Source organism: Cebus imitator, unplaced genomic scaffold, assembly GCF_001604975.1.
Source record: "Cebus imitator isolate Cc_AM_T3 unplaced genomic scaffold, Cebus_imitator-1.0 Scaffold10, whole genome shotgun sequence".
NCBI classification, from domain to species: domain Eukaryota; kingdom Metazoa; phylum Chordata; class Mammalia; order Primates; family Cebidae; genus Cebus; species Cebus imitator.
Genome location: NW_016107325.1, coordinates 2,569,665 through 2,584,255, shown reverse-complemented (window position 1 = coordinate 2,584,255; position 14,591 = coordinate 2,569,665). Strand labels below are relative to the sequence as shown.

At 39.1% G+C, this 14,591-nt stretch overlaps 1 protein-coding gene and 1 long non-coding RNA gene across 5 annotated transcripts in view; one reads left to right on the top strand and one right to left on the bottom strand.

Annotated features, from left to right (window-relative positions):
- The window catches only part of CCDC148 (coiled-coil domain containing 148), a 200,835-nt gene that overhangs the window by 155,641 nt on the left and 30,603 nt on the right, over positions 1-14,591 (top strand). The gene's annotated exons all lie outside the window — the stretch shown is intronic.
- The window catches only part of LOC119473958, a 63,103-nt gene that overhangs the window by 19,670 nt on the left and 28,842 nt on the right, over positions 1-14,591 (bottom strand). The window contains exon 4 of the long non-coding RNA XR_005203233.1: positions 234-368. This is a non-coding gene — a long non-coding RNA (uncharacterized LOC119473958). The remainder of the gene's footprint in view (positions 1-233; positions 369-14,591) is intronic.

Genomic DNA, 14,591 nt, shown 5'->3' with positions numbered 1-14,591 from the left:
GCCCTTTGCTTTCAGCCAGCATCGTGACTGATTGCAGTTCTTTACTCAATAGGTTGACTCCTACCTTCATTTCTGAAGGACTTGCTTGCATAAGCTGACTTTTACCCCTGGGCATACAATTCCATAAGGTGTCCTTGAATTCTTTGGATTTCAGCTACTTCTCCCTGCCTGTATTAAATTACAGCACTCCTATTTCCTACTGAGAGGTCCATTGTTCCAGACAACACTTAAACCTTCTTTTCTGTCTGCTTGCTTCATTATATGACAAACTCCAAAAGGCAAACATTTGCATCAAATCTTAAGTCAATGTAACCATTGTTGTCCTCCTGGTGGAAGCATTAGAAGTAAAACCAGCAGAGCCTGGAGTCCTAGGGATGGGATACAAATTTTACAAAAGGATCATTTGAGTTAATTGTGAAAAGCACCATTCCCACTTGTATTTAGTGGTACAACTATGTGCATATTGCGTCTTTGCGAGAAATAGCACTGTATATTTGTCACTAATCAGAGCAAAGTCACTTCTTATAAAACAACATTGAACCTCAGAAAATACTGCTTGCCTGTTCATTCTGTAGCAGAGTCTTCAACTGGTCATTCTGCTGTTTTATAAGGACGGGAGCATCCAGGTGATGCAGTGAATGCTTCAGCCCGTTGCTCTACTTCTTACACAGTACATGGACTTCCTTAGGAAGAAACAGTGTCCTGTGGGATGATATGGATACACAGTTGGCACAAAAACAGTGTATAGTGAAAGAAAATCCAATTATTTTTTCTGCCCTTCCCATATTGGAAAGCATGCAATAAAATATTGGAACTGGCTAAAATTGGCTGATTCCCTTAGGGTGTTATACCACGCTAAGGACTCACAGGTGCTGTAGTCAGATTAGCCTTGATAAAAGCAACCTACTTGGTTGAGCAGTGCATAGCTCCTGTTCCCACCACTAGGAGCATTTGATCATAATCCCACTGAGCAAGTAGCAGGTTGCTGGGGAAGAAAACTGATACACACACAGTAGGCCGTGACTCCCACCTACTTCTTTAAAACCACCTTCATATAATACTTATGCACTCTAATTGTTGACTAATTCCAACAATCTTTGTGAGACTTCACAAATCCTCCAATCTTATCCCTTCAGTGTTCCTAACCTACTGGCCAAACCATTGGCTACTGCCCACAAAATGTTATGAATCCATCTTTTATTCATCTGCTAAAAAAATTTGTTGAGTACCTGATGTGAGCCAGTCACTAATTCTTTACGTCAGGTAAAGTGAACATGGAAATCATCCTATTGAAATTATATTTGTATGGGAAATTTTCCTCCTCCATCCCCTTTCAGGGACATGTCTGAGCAGTGTCATCAATCCCAGCACTCCGCTTCTGTCTGCACCAGTGCATGTGTAGAGACAGCTGTAAAATCGACTCATTTTTTTTCCAGAGGGTGTCTTAGGGGCTGTTGGTGTGGGTTGAAGGAGGGGTGTCACTGTGGCATGAGTGGCAGGCTGAGTGGGAGCTGCCTGTCTGTGTAAATTACCTGGGTCTTCAGGCCCATTCCACATTCGTTTGATGAGCTGGTACTACTTAGGCACCGCTTGATGTATCTGGCGGCTCAGATGACACCCAGCTCATTGGAATAGCTAGAGTCTCATTGTTACCTGGTGTCTTAAGGTCAGGAGCCAAATCCTTGTTTATGAAATGGAGGTTAAAAAAATTACATACCTCATATGGCTCTTGTGAGGAATAAATACATTAAAACATGGAAAACACTTAATACAATGCCTACCACATGTATCTGTTTGACAAATGATAGTTAAGCATAATGATCACCCGGGTCCAATAGTGATTCAAGAGCTAGATCGTAAAAGAAAAATTACAACTGGCAAAGAAGGCATGATTGGGCTGCAGAACCCTGAGGGTCTCTACTATGTAAGAACCTATAAAGGTTTTGACATGCTCTATAAGATGTTCTAGTCACCCAGAATACACCGGGGCACCAGTGTACCCTCTGCATCAAGGTCAAGTGGCATTGGCGTCTGTATCATGGCCTGGACCAGCTGGATGGCTTTCTCTTGTTCTGGCCTGTGTTCATACTATTGGCTGTTCAGGTCACTCATTAAACTAACTAGAGAGGCATTCCCAAATGCTGATTTTGCTGCCTTCCAAACCTAAAAAGAATCACCTGGCATTATGATTGTCTTTTTTTTTAATGTGAAGAAAAATCTGTTTTAAAATCCCTACCTTACCGCTTCCTACCTCTATGACCTTAGTCAAGTTACCTACGTCTCTGAACACACCCAAGTGGTTGTTAGCAGAATTAAAGGAAATAATGTATATAAAGTACCTGGAGCACAATACACACTGTTATATTTGTTTCTCTCTACACCCTCCTCCCTATCTACAATGTTCAGCCAGCTGTCTCTGGGGCTTTGCCATATGGATGTCTCTCTGGCACTTCACATTTTCCACGCCTCAGATAGAGCTATTCATCACTCTCTCCACCTTCTTCCTCCAGCATCTCCTTTTCTGTAAATGACAACCGGATGTACTCACTGCCCAATCAGAAACCCAAGGTGACTCCTCCTTCTCTCACTCCCCACATCTACAGTCAAAGGCTTATTAAATGCTTTGAATTTACCTTTTGAATATTGATATCCTTTGATATCACCCTGATAGGGCCACTATCCTCTCTCACCTGAATTACAGCCACAACGCCCCACTACTTCAGCCTTGCCCCAGAGCAAACACAGCCAGTCATGCCATTCAGATACTGAAAACCCTTCTGTGATCTTTCTTCACACTTTGGGTAAAGTTCAGTTGCCTTAATGTTGCCTCTGGGATGCCCATGGCTAGACTCTGCTTAGCTCTTTAATCTCTCACCAGACTCCGGCCCCTCCCACTCCTCTCCAGACTGCTGGGCTGCTGGGCTGTGCCAATTCCTCAAGGGCCCTAGGATTTGTCTTGCCTCTACTGGGTCTTCAGATGGATGTTTCTTCTACTGCGAACATTCCTGGGGCTGACTCCATTCCTGTGTTCTTCATTTCTCTGCACAAATGTGACTTCCTCCACGAGACCTTCTTTGGTTCCTTGTTGAAGTTAGGTCTTCTTGGTGCATGTTTTCATGATGCCTGTTGAGATGAATTTGGACGGAGTCAAGAATTTGGACAGGGGATGGAGAGAATGGTTTGTTTCTGCTTCATAATTTCTAGAGTTTCAGCTTGGAAGTCTTGCATGGCTGGGGAGGGAATAATCTGATGACTTCTTTCGTTTAAGCTGAGATGACTAGAAAGCTGGGTATAGCTGGGAACTGTCATTTGGGGTCATGCATGGTCTCTCCATGAAGCTTGGCTTCTTCAAAGCATAGCGGCCTCAGAGGAGCTGGACTTCCTATGTAATGCCTCTAAGCTCCAAGAGCTTATCTTCCAACAAAAAAGGGAAAAAAGTCATAAAGCCTTATAGCTTTCATTACTTTGTCTTGGATATTACATGGTGTTAATTGTATTTTATCCTCTGGTCAAATTAATTCTAAGGCCCACCCAGATTCAAGTAGAAGGCATTTAGATCCAAACTCTCAATAGAGGAGTATCCAATAATTTATGATCCTATTTTAAAACCACTATAGTGCCCTTTTCCTGTGCAATCTTAACACTCATTTTATATTATAATTACTTGTTAAATTTTTATCTTCTCCAGTAAAGAGAAGTGAAATTTGTGTCTATCTTCAGCATCCTACCTTTGTATCTGACACATTGTAGGTAACTCAATCTTAATAAATACTCATTGAGAAGAGGAATCTAACTAGAAGAAGCCACTACTGGGTAAGTGGTAGGGCCTTGATTTGTTATAGTTGAATGAGCCGCATTTGTTTTAGTTGTGGTTAAACTAGAGGAATAAGGAATCGTCTCTTGGTTATTAATGTTTGTCTTTTTGTTCTAAACAAAGGAAAAAGTACTATCTCAAAATCGTCAGGCCTAAGTATTAAAGATCATAAACCTTAAAAGTCATCTAATTCAATTGTTTCAATGTTTAAATCTCTTCCACTTCTCTACTAAGTGTTCCTACATTTCATGCATCCTAGGTACATATGCATCTCCTAATGTTGAGCTTGCTATCTTTGAGGGCAGTATATTTCATGTTTGGATAGCTATAGAATTTTTTTCTTTTCCTTTTTTTTTTTATTCCTTTATTTTTTGATAGTAAGCCCAGATGTGTCTCTGGTACACATTGGTCCTCTTTCTATTGCTTGAGACCATGTGAAACAAATGTAAATCTTTCTCCTAACAAACTTTTAATATTGAGCATATTGTATATTTCTCTTTCCCCATATCTGCCTCCATCGCTGTAAGGTCTTTCTTTTATGAGTTCTTTTTGGAGGGAGTATGCTTTCAACGCATTTGCCATTTGTAGTGGAGAAGGATTTAGGAGGAAAATTCTGACTGGCCAGAGGACACCACTGTGATCATGCCTGCACATTGTGGTTCAGGATCACTATAGAAGGTATTATTAAATGATATAAATTATTGTAAATAAAACTTATTGCATAGGAATTTGTTGTATCAGCATCTAATATACATTTATTTAAATAAGACAAGTTCATATCTGAAAGCAAACCAAATTTAATCCACAGCTATATTAACACGAGATTGATCTGTCATGGTAAAGGCCTCAAAGCACAGACAGTGAGTAATGTGACTTCAACTTGCAGAAGGGAGCCAATAAGACATTGCTGTCCAACTCTGAATAGATACTGGACTAACAGACCAAGGTTCCAGTTACCATTACCTTCATTATGATTCCTTCAATCACACTGATTACAAACTTGAAGCAAGCCTCCTCACTTAGAGAAGCTCATGGGCTTCTTTAATCTTGGCGGTCTCAGAGAAGACTCCTACTCTCTGTTCAATGTCTTAAGAGTATAGTGCTGCTCAAACCCGTCACACCATCCAAGAGAGCCCCTTTCCGTCACCAAAGTTAAGCTAGGCAGCTAAAGGGCAGCCGACACAAAAATTCAATTGTAAGTTTTCCCTTTTTTTCCCTGGGTTAGTCCATATCTGGCTCTCTGCCTGTTTTTTTTTGCATTGCCTGCAAGCTAAGAATGTGTTTTTACATTTTTAAATGGTTGAAAAAAGATAAAAAAGAATTAGCATTGTGCAGAAATTATATGAAATTAAAATTTCTGCGTCGTAAGTAAAGTTTTATTGGAACAGAGCCAAGCTTATTTGTTTGTCTCTGGCTGCTTTTGTGTGCTGCAGTGACAGCACTGAATAGATGCCAACAGAGACTGTATGGCCCACCACAGGCCTGAAGAATATATTATTTGCCACCCTTTCCACAAAATATGCACTGACCCCAGGTCTAGCAGGATGGTGGAAGAAGGAGGAAACATTAGTATTGCTGCTTAAAAGCAAAATAGTCTTACATATTTGGGTTCTATCTAGTCTTTAGTAATGAACGGAAATGAAGGACATTCTATTAAACCTAAGACACCATTCTCATCTGATTACATTCTTTTCTGCCTATTCACTTCCACAGTCTAACACTCAGAGCCTTATGTACGGTCTGACCCTTCTACTAAAACAGAGCAAACTTATAAGCTTCTTTCCCCAAGATGTATACATTAATTAATTTTGCCCAAAGTGGGAAGGTGTTTCTGCATGCATGTATGGAACACGTTAAGAAATTCATATGGAACAATGATAATATTTTTCTTTCTCCCCACCATTTTCTCTAAATTTAAATTTTTGATAAAATTTCAGGCTTAAGGAAGAGTTATAAGAATAGTGCAAACAATTTCTACCCAGTTTTCTGATTTTTAATATTTTGCTGAATTTGCTTTATCATTTGTACTTTCTCTCTCTCTCTCTCTACACACACACACACACACACACTTTTTTTTTGCTATGCCATTCTGAAAGAAACTTGCAGACATCATGACACTTTATTCACGTTGACATGAATTAGCTGAGAATAACAACAATCACCTACTTAACGACAATACCACTGTGATACCTAAGAAAATGAATGGTAATTCCATAATATCAATTAGTATCTAGCCATATTCAAATTTCCCCAATTGTCATAAGAAAGTTTTTTATAACCCCTCCCAACTCAGATAATATAACTACATGAAGAAAAAACACAATTTTAAGTAACTTTTGAAAACTCTGGGCCAGGCTTAATGGCTCACAATTGTAATCCCAGCACTTTAGGAAGCTGAGGTGGGTGGACTGCTTAAGTTCAGGAGTTCCAGAGCAGCCTGGGCAACATGATGAAACCCTGTGTCTAGCAAAAATACAAAAACATTAGCCAGGCTTGTATACCTGTAGTTCCAGCTACAGGAGGCTGAGGTGGGAGGGTCACTTGAACCTAGGACCAAGTGGAGGTTGCAACGAGCCAAGATCATAATACTGTACTTCAACCTGGGTGACAGAGTGAGACCCTGTCTCAAAAAAAATAGTAATAAAACAGTACTCTGTATATGTTATTTAGATATATTTTTAGGGAAAAAGTACTGAAAAGAAATCCCAGACTTCACTCATTAGGTTTATTATTAATGGTAACACTGGTATTGAAACTTTGAAATATTTTAAATTTGTAGTGGAATAAAACATGTAAATCAACATATTAATATTAACAGGACTAAGACCCTGTGTAAAAGAAAAATGCCAATATTAAATCAAAATTTCAAAACTGTAATATTAAATATAAAATGAAAATATAAATAAGAACTTATAATTTTTTAAATAATTTTTTTACTCTCTAGAAAGCATCACAATAGGGCCTAGAAACAATGCCACTCCAGGCCGGGTGCGGTGGCTCAAGCCTGTAATCCCAGCACTTTGGGAGGCCGAGGCGGGTGGATCACGAGGTCAAGAGATCGAGACCATCCTGGTCAACATGGTGAAACCCCGTCTCTACTAAAAATACAAAAAAAATTGGCTGGGCATGGTGGCGCGTGCCTGTAATCCCAGCTACCCAGGAGGCTGAGGCAGGAGAATTGCCTGAACCCAGGAGACGGAGGTTGCGGTGAGCCGAGATCGCGCCATTGCACTCCAGCCTGGGTAACAAGAGCAAAACTCCGTCTCAAAAAAAAACAATGCCACTCCAGTGGCAATGAGCGTACCTAGTATCTAGATATTGATTTCTAGATATTATTTCCCATCTAAAGGAACCAGGGCTAATTGGGAAGCAAATGGCCGATTCCAGGTCTGGGGCAGGGAAATTACAGGGTGAATTTAGGCTATTTTATTGTGTCAGCTAATAAATGCTGAAGAAATTATAGATTTAGAAAATAACATTTTTCACTTCCTAATGTAATAATTCAATACCATCAATCGATGGTGAAACTTTTAGATAAAGGATTTTTCAGAAAATCAGATATTTACACAGAACCAAGTATAACTCTATGAATTACTAATTTAAAAGGGGAAAAATATGCCTTTACAATGGAGAGATCCGGCTATGACTACCTTAACCAAGTGTACTGATTTAGCATCACTGATAGTGGGGCAACCTGACAGTGTGCCTCATGATGGTACAATATGAAGTACATCACCCTGGTGCCAAAATATTTTACCCCAACCTAATCAATTTCTTAGTCGATGATTTGGCAAATTTTATTTGGAAAGAGTTAGACCATAATTATTTTAGGTTTTGTGGGTTATCCGGTCTCTGTCACAGCTTCTCAGCTCTGACAATATGTAAGCAAATGGGTGTGGCTATGTGCCAATGAAACTTTATTTCTAAAAATAAGCAGTAGATTGGATTTGGTCCCAGGGTCGTAGTGTGTCAACCCCTATTTAAGACCCAACTTACTGTTTATAGGAAATTCAGGGGAAAGAGGAACCAAAGTAAATAATTGGATATCAAGGAGAAATGATCAGACAAATCAAAAATGAGGAACATCCTACAAAACTTTAAATTAAAAAGCATTCCTTAAGCGCTTCAGAAAACTTAATATTATGGGAAAAAACTGTGTCTGTTCAGATTAAAATAAACCAGTGAGACATAAAAACCAATCTCAGGGCATGAACCTAGATAATGACCATCTTTTTTATACATGCACCACTAAGCTCTGTCTCCCCAGCCCTGTCCTTGTGCAGCTGATTTTTTTGGACCAGAGTGCAGAATCTTTCAATTATCCTGTTCCCCTCATTACGATGATCTGTGATCACTGCCACAGTGACTAGTGTGGATGTGACTCAACCCTCTTGAGCCGCTTTTCCAAGCCTCATGGTATAAAATCACTGCCATTTCACCTGAACATTTGATTAAAATCATTAAGAAGGCAAGTTTATGGAGAGAGGCAGAAAAAGAGATATTTATGCTTTAAGCACCAATCTTTAATTATTATGAGTCACAACTGGAAGATTTATATCATTTGATCCTTTTTATTTTCAAAGAAAAAGAAAAATTTGCTTGTTCCCAATAATGATCTAAGCAGATAGCTGTATTTTTACTAATAATTATCATAAAGTGACCTTCATTATTCACCTATAATGTCCTGAGACAGGACTTGGTGTTTAAATGACAATTTATTTTAGAAACTATCATCTAGAAGCACATAAAGTCTTATAGAAAAATAATTTAAAATAACTTGTGAGTGAAAACTGCTTTTAAATGAATCTCAAAGGCTAATCACTGTGGTTCACACCTGTAATCCCAGCACTTTGGGAGGCCAAGGTTGGTGGATCATCTGATGTCAGGAGTTTGATACCAGCCTGGCCAACATGGTGAAACCCTGTCTCTACTAAAAATACAAAAATTAGCCAGGAGTAGTGGTGGATGCTTGTAATCCCAGCTACTTGGGAGGCTGAGGCAGGAGAATTGCTTGAATGTACGAGGCGGAGGTTGCAGTGAGCTGCGATCTTGCCATTACCCTCCAGCCTGGGTAACAGAGTGAGACTCCATTTCAAAAAAATATTAATTAAAATTAAAATTAAAAAAATTAATTAATATAAAATGTTTTTATTAAAACTATTTACAAGAAAATTACTTTCCAAGCTTAAAGTATTACACACCTGAGAGCAGATGAATAAAACCGAGTAAAATCTCTTATAAACCAAGGCATCTTTCTGTAATTCATACCTTACTGCCATGACACTCTTCTGTTCTCCCTATCAAGCCTATACATAACTTTCGAGCAGACCCCTTTATGCTTATCTTATCTTAACTGGTCCCAAGCCCTGCCTTTGGTTTTTTACTCTTGTTTTGGTCTCCTCCCTTAAAAAGTCATCCATCTTTCTGAGAACAAAGCTGTTTCAGAATCAAGGTTTGTTTGATTTCACTCATCATAACAGAAGTTTTCTCCTGCTTTTGTTCCTTAAGGGAGATGTTCTTGAACTTTACAATAGCTTTTCAGCTCTGTTTAACAAAGGGATAAAATTTGTGCTGCTGGTAACAGAATCTAACTTAAGATAAATTTAAACTCAGTTCACTGTTTCTGATTTTTCTATCCTACAAACCATTCTTACAGGATGATAATTCTAAATGATTATTTCCAACCTGGTAAAAAAGACCTTGAAGCCATTACAAGTATTATCTGAAGATATCAGCCAAAAGTCCAGTGAAATCCCGGACATCACCAGGAAAGAAAGCAAAGGCATGAAATGACATGTGTGTAAAATCATCATGAATTTGCTTTTGGGAAACTTCATGATTCCTGGCATGATTCCGAAAATGATGAATATAATGGCCATGAAGTTGGGCCATATTTCAACTTCAACTTCAAAGGAGCAGAGTTGATAGACTGACCTCGAGTCTGAGAACAGTGATACTATTATTTAAAATCCACCAACCTATTTGATTTATACATTTAATAATAATTATTGAGCGCCTACTACCCTGGGATACAATGATGTACAAAAATAACACTGTCTCTGTTTTCAAGAACCTAAAAGCCTAGTGAGAGTTTCAGATATTCTTGGGGAAGGCAAGCACAAACTGCTATGGGGACATATGGAAGTAGCACTTAAACCAGGTAAGGGTACCAGGGATGAGTCAGACGTCTTCACAGTAGAAGAAAAGGCCTTCCAGAAATAGGAAAAGTCCTCCTGCCAAATCTCCATGGCACTTTTAAGGAACTGAAAGTAATTCAGTAATTTACTATCGTTGAAGCCTTTGGAGTAGGTTGGGAAAAGGTTGTGGTGAGAGAAAAAATTAAATAGATAACTAGATGCCAAATTATGAAAGTCCCTGGAAGTCTTAAATCTTGTAGGGCTTGAATAGGGTTAATTCTGACTTTTAAAATTAATTGATTAATTCATTAGAATTCATTGCATTAACCAATTAATGAATGAATTTAGTAATTTTTACCTTTTCTATTCCAAAAAATATTATAATACATACATAGAGATTTAGTGAATTTCAGAATACTGGAAGAAACTTGTATAGAAACTGTATCTATCATTAGAGTGGTAATAAAAAATAGAGAAGTAATTACCATAGGAGGTTGCACATGTTAATACATAAATTGGTTTAAAATGAGATTAGACAAACACACAGACCTCATGAAGTATTGGGGACGTTATTGGAGGCTCTCATATGCTCTCCAGCAAAATAACTTCACTGACTTTATCAGAAACAAGATTTTAGACAAGATGTTTCTTTGGTCAGATTTGGTACATGTGTCTTAGGCATTTATATCCTTATCCCTTAATCATACACATACTCTGCTCGGGATAACTTTAGTAAATAGGATCTTCAGTTAAGCTTAGAACTTTGTAGGATATTAAAAGCCAGAGTCCATATCTATTTGTGGGGACACCTCAGATATCCCGTCCTCCATTGATTATATTTTTGAGTGACTTTTTGTAATCAGACTCTCTACCTTCATAGTAAGCTTCTGTAGGATCATTGATTAAAATGTTGATTAAAAAAACTTTAGGAGAAATAGAACCTTCAGATAATTTTCTCTTATTGAATTCTTCTACAGTTCTTTTGACAAAGTGCTGTAAGTTGAATCTCTCCTGGCTTATTATGAGTGGAAACAGAGAACAAAGACTTCTTTGTATAAAATTCCCAATCATTCTCCATGATCACTTTCGGTTTCCCATTAGCCTTATCATTGCCACATAGAGTCTTACTTTCTTTAGATTTTTCTGAATCCATTTTCTGATCTTTTAATAATGTTTACTAACCTTCTGAATTCCCTCTTAAGGGCTCAAGTATTGATTCTAGGACAGTTAATGATCTCACCTTCTAGTGTTTTAGTAGATACTAAGCTGGGCTTAAATTACAGATATTTTAATTGAGTCAATCAGAAGTAACTGCCCAGCTACTATCTAGTACATACGGATACGAACACATAAACACAAGCACATAGATATAAACACATAGACACACAAGTGCATAGTAGGGTCCGGGAGACAATGCAGGTAAAAGAGCGGGGACTTTGAGCAGAGAAAAAGTAGATGTAAAATTTATATGAAAGAATTTCTGATGATTTTTTTTTTTTTTTGAGACAGTCTCACTCTGTCGCCAGGCGCCAGGCTGGAGTGCAGTGGCGCAATCTGGCTCACTACAATCTCCGTCTCCTGGGTTCAAGCAATTCTCCTGCCTCAGCCTTCTGAGTAGCTGGGACTACAGGCAGGCGCCACCACGCCCAGCTAGTTTTTGTATTTTTTAGTAGAGATGGGGTTTCACCATGTTGGCCAGGATGGTGTCAATCTCTTGACCTCGTGATCTGCCAGCCTCGGCCTCCCAAAGTGCTGGGATTACAGGCATGAGCCACCACACCCGGCCAATTTCTGATGATTTTAAAAAGGAGGGCCAGTGTGAATGTTTTTTAGGTAAGTTATTTGATAATAGGTTGTGCTTCCACAGGCCTTGGCTTGAGACATGTTGGACCATATTGAAAGGAAAGTGGTTGGGGGAAGTGAGAAAGTTTTAAGTAAAGATGGGAAATTTGACCCATAACCATGGTGTACTTTTATACTTTCCATCTTAATACTGAGTGGGCTGGGTTCACAGCCAATAATACACTGGTACATATTTAACAACTGGCTGGGGGTGGGAGGAGGGGGTTGGTTAAGTCCTGATTTACAGCACGTGCTGATTTCTGTGTAGTAAATATCCCACCATAGCCTATTTCAAATTACCAACATTAACTGAACACAGAGACGGGAAGAGATGTGCAGTTGCACACTATCGTATATTATTTCCACCATACATATTTAGTAGATATAAATTATCTCAAGAGCATAGATAATAGTAATACATAGTAAAATCATTAAAAAGCAATGAGTTTTTAGTATTTATTATGTTTTTAATATAATTGATTTTATTAATTTATGTAATTTAATGTTTAATAATGGCTGTGTTTAACAACTAGCTTGCAAAGGTCCCAAAATGTAACAATTGGCTCACTTCCTTCAGCTAGTAAGAAGCCGCTCTGGCATATGACTGGGGTTTACAGGCACCCCAGCTGATGGAACAAATCATGTAAGTCCCATGAGGAGCTAGCTGTGATTCCCTATGGGTTGCTATGGAATTGTCTGTGTTACTGTGATGTACTATATCTGCTATGCTGCCTCCATAGTCCTGGTGAACTTCCCCAAAATTCAGAAGTGAGATCCTAAGCCTCACTATGCCCACTGAACACTCTGCACTTGTCCTGGCTTGTATGGTCAATTTGAAGAAAAGTGGGAGGCATCCTGAAAACTTTGAAGCCTTGGGTAGAAGAACAAAGGAGCTGAGTGTGGAGGTGGTATTTCCATCCTGTCTTCTTGCAGGTTGCTGAAGATTCATGCAGATTGCTTTGGAAGCCACATAATCATAGAAAACTTCCAGAATGTGCTGTACATGATCTTTTAAAAATGATTTTCTGAGTGGCCTATGCCCAGAAAGGGAGGCTCTGAGCTAAGGAAAATGGGTACCTCTCAAAAATTGAGCAAAGATTTTTGACAGGAGTCCTAATGATTCCACAAAGAGCGAGGAAAAGTATTTATTATTGTAAATGTTTGGCAAAAAGGCAAAATTTCACAGGGAACAAGAACAAACAAATTACTTGGGGGTAAATGAATGTTAAATGATGATAAATTCCCAAGTATATGATTGAAGGATTCATAAGTTTAGTTTAGAAATTAGGACCATAAACTTAAAGGCCACATGTTGGATATGCCTTCATAAGAAATTGTCAAATGTAAGAGACACATCAGAAGACAATAATGTAAGCCAATGAATGTATTGGGGAAATGGAAAAGAGCAGGGGCAATAGACTGTGTCTGAGAGTGTGTAGAGAATGGGAAAAGCGTAAGATACATACCTCAAATACAGAGAATAAGCCAATAAAGCCAATGAACTGGAAATACCTTTTAGGAACAAAGAACAGATAATTTCTCCAAGTTAGGTCCATACGTAGGCATTGATGGCCAGAAGCTGCAGTAGAGAGGGTCTCAGATGGGCCCATGACCAGCATGGAGTGAATTGATCCCAGCGAGACAAGCAGAGACTAGCACATGCAAACCTATCAAACTGAGCTTAGAAGTAACCAGCAGGTTATGGGAGATGCACAACTATCAGGAGTTTGTGGTAGGAACCAAAAAAGTGTGGATGAGCAGGTGGAGAAAAGGATGCTGGAAAGAGAATAACATTCTAGTTAGAGGAGTTCAAGCACATGGGACCATTCAAAATAAAAAATCAAGTGAACTATGGACCAGGCATTTCAGTATATTACCTGCACAGGGCAGAAATAACAAGGCATAAAGCAATATCCAAGGGACTGGTCACTACAATAATTTTCTAGTTCGTTGTTGCTGGCTGTTCTATAGTTCCCGTGCAATGGACACCATTCTCAGGAAGGTAGTGGTTTCCAAACTTTAGAGAGCAAAAATATCACCTGGTGGGTAATACGGAGATGCAGATTCCAGAACCCTATGTCCAGAAAGCCTAGGGCAGGCCCAGGAATCTGCATTTAAAAAATAGGCATCCTTGAAGATTCCAAGGCGGTTGGTCTACTCACCACTTCCTGAGAAATACAACAGAATAATTAATCCAGAGCCCCTGCTGGTGAGACAGGTCTAGAAACACCCTGTTAAACAGGCGCAGAGTTTCAGTAGTCGCATCTGGTGAGCAAATGCTGACGCCTGTGAAAGGCAAATTCATGGCCCAACTGTGATAATTAACTTGTTACAGTTGCTTGGAAATATCTACTCTTTTTACTTGGTTTTGTCTTGGCTTTGATTTTTTTTTCCCATTTATTTATTTTATTGCATTTTAGGTTTTGGGGTACATGTGAAGAACATGCAAGATTGTTGCATAGGTACACACGTGGCAATGTGATTTGCTGCCTTCCTCCCCATCACCTACATCTGGCATCTCTCCCCTTGCTATCTCTCCCCTACTCCCAACCCCCCACCGTCCCTCCCCTATTTCCCCCCAACTAACCCCAGTGTGTAGTGTTCCCCTCCCTGTGTCCATGTGTTCTCATTGTTCAACACTCGCCTATGAGTGAGAACATGCGGTGTTTGATCTTCTTCTCTTCTGTCAGTTTGCTGAGAATGATGGTTTCCAGGTTCATCCATGTCCCTACAAAGGACCCAAACTCATCGTTTTTGATGGCTGCATAATATTCCATGGTGTATATGTGCCAAAGACC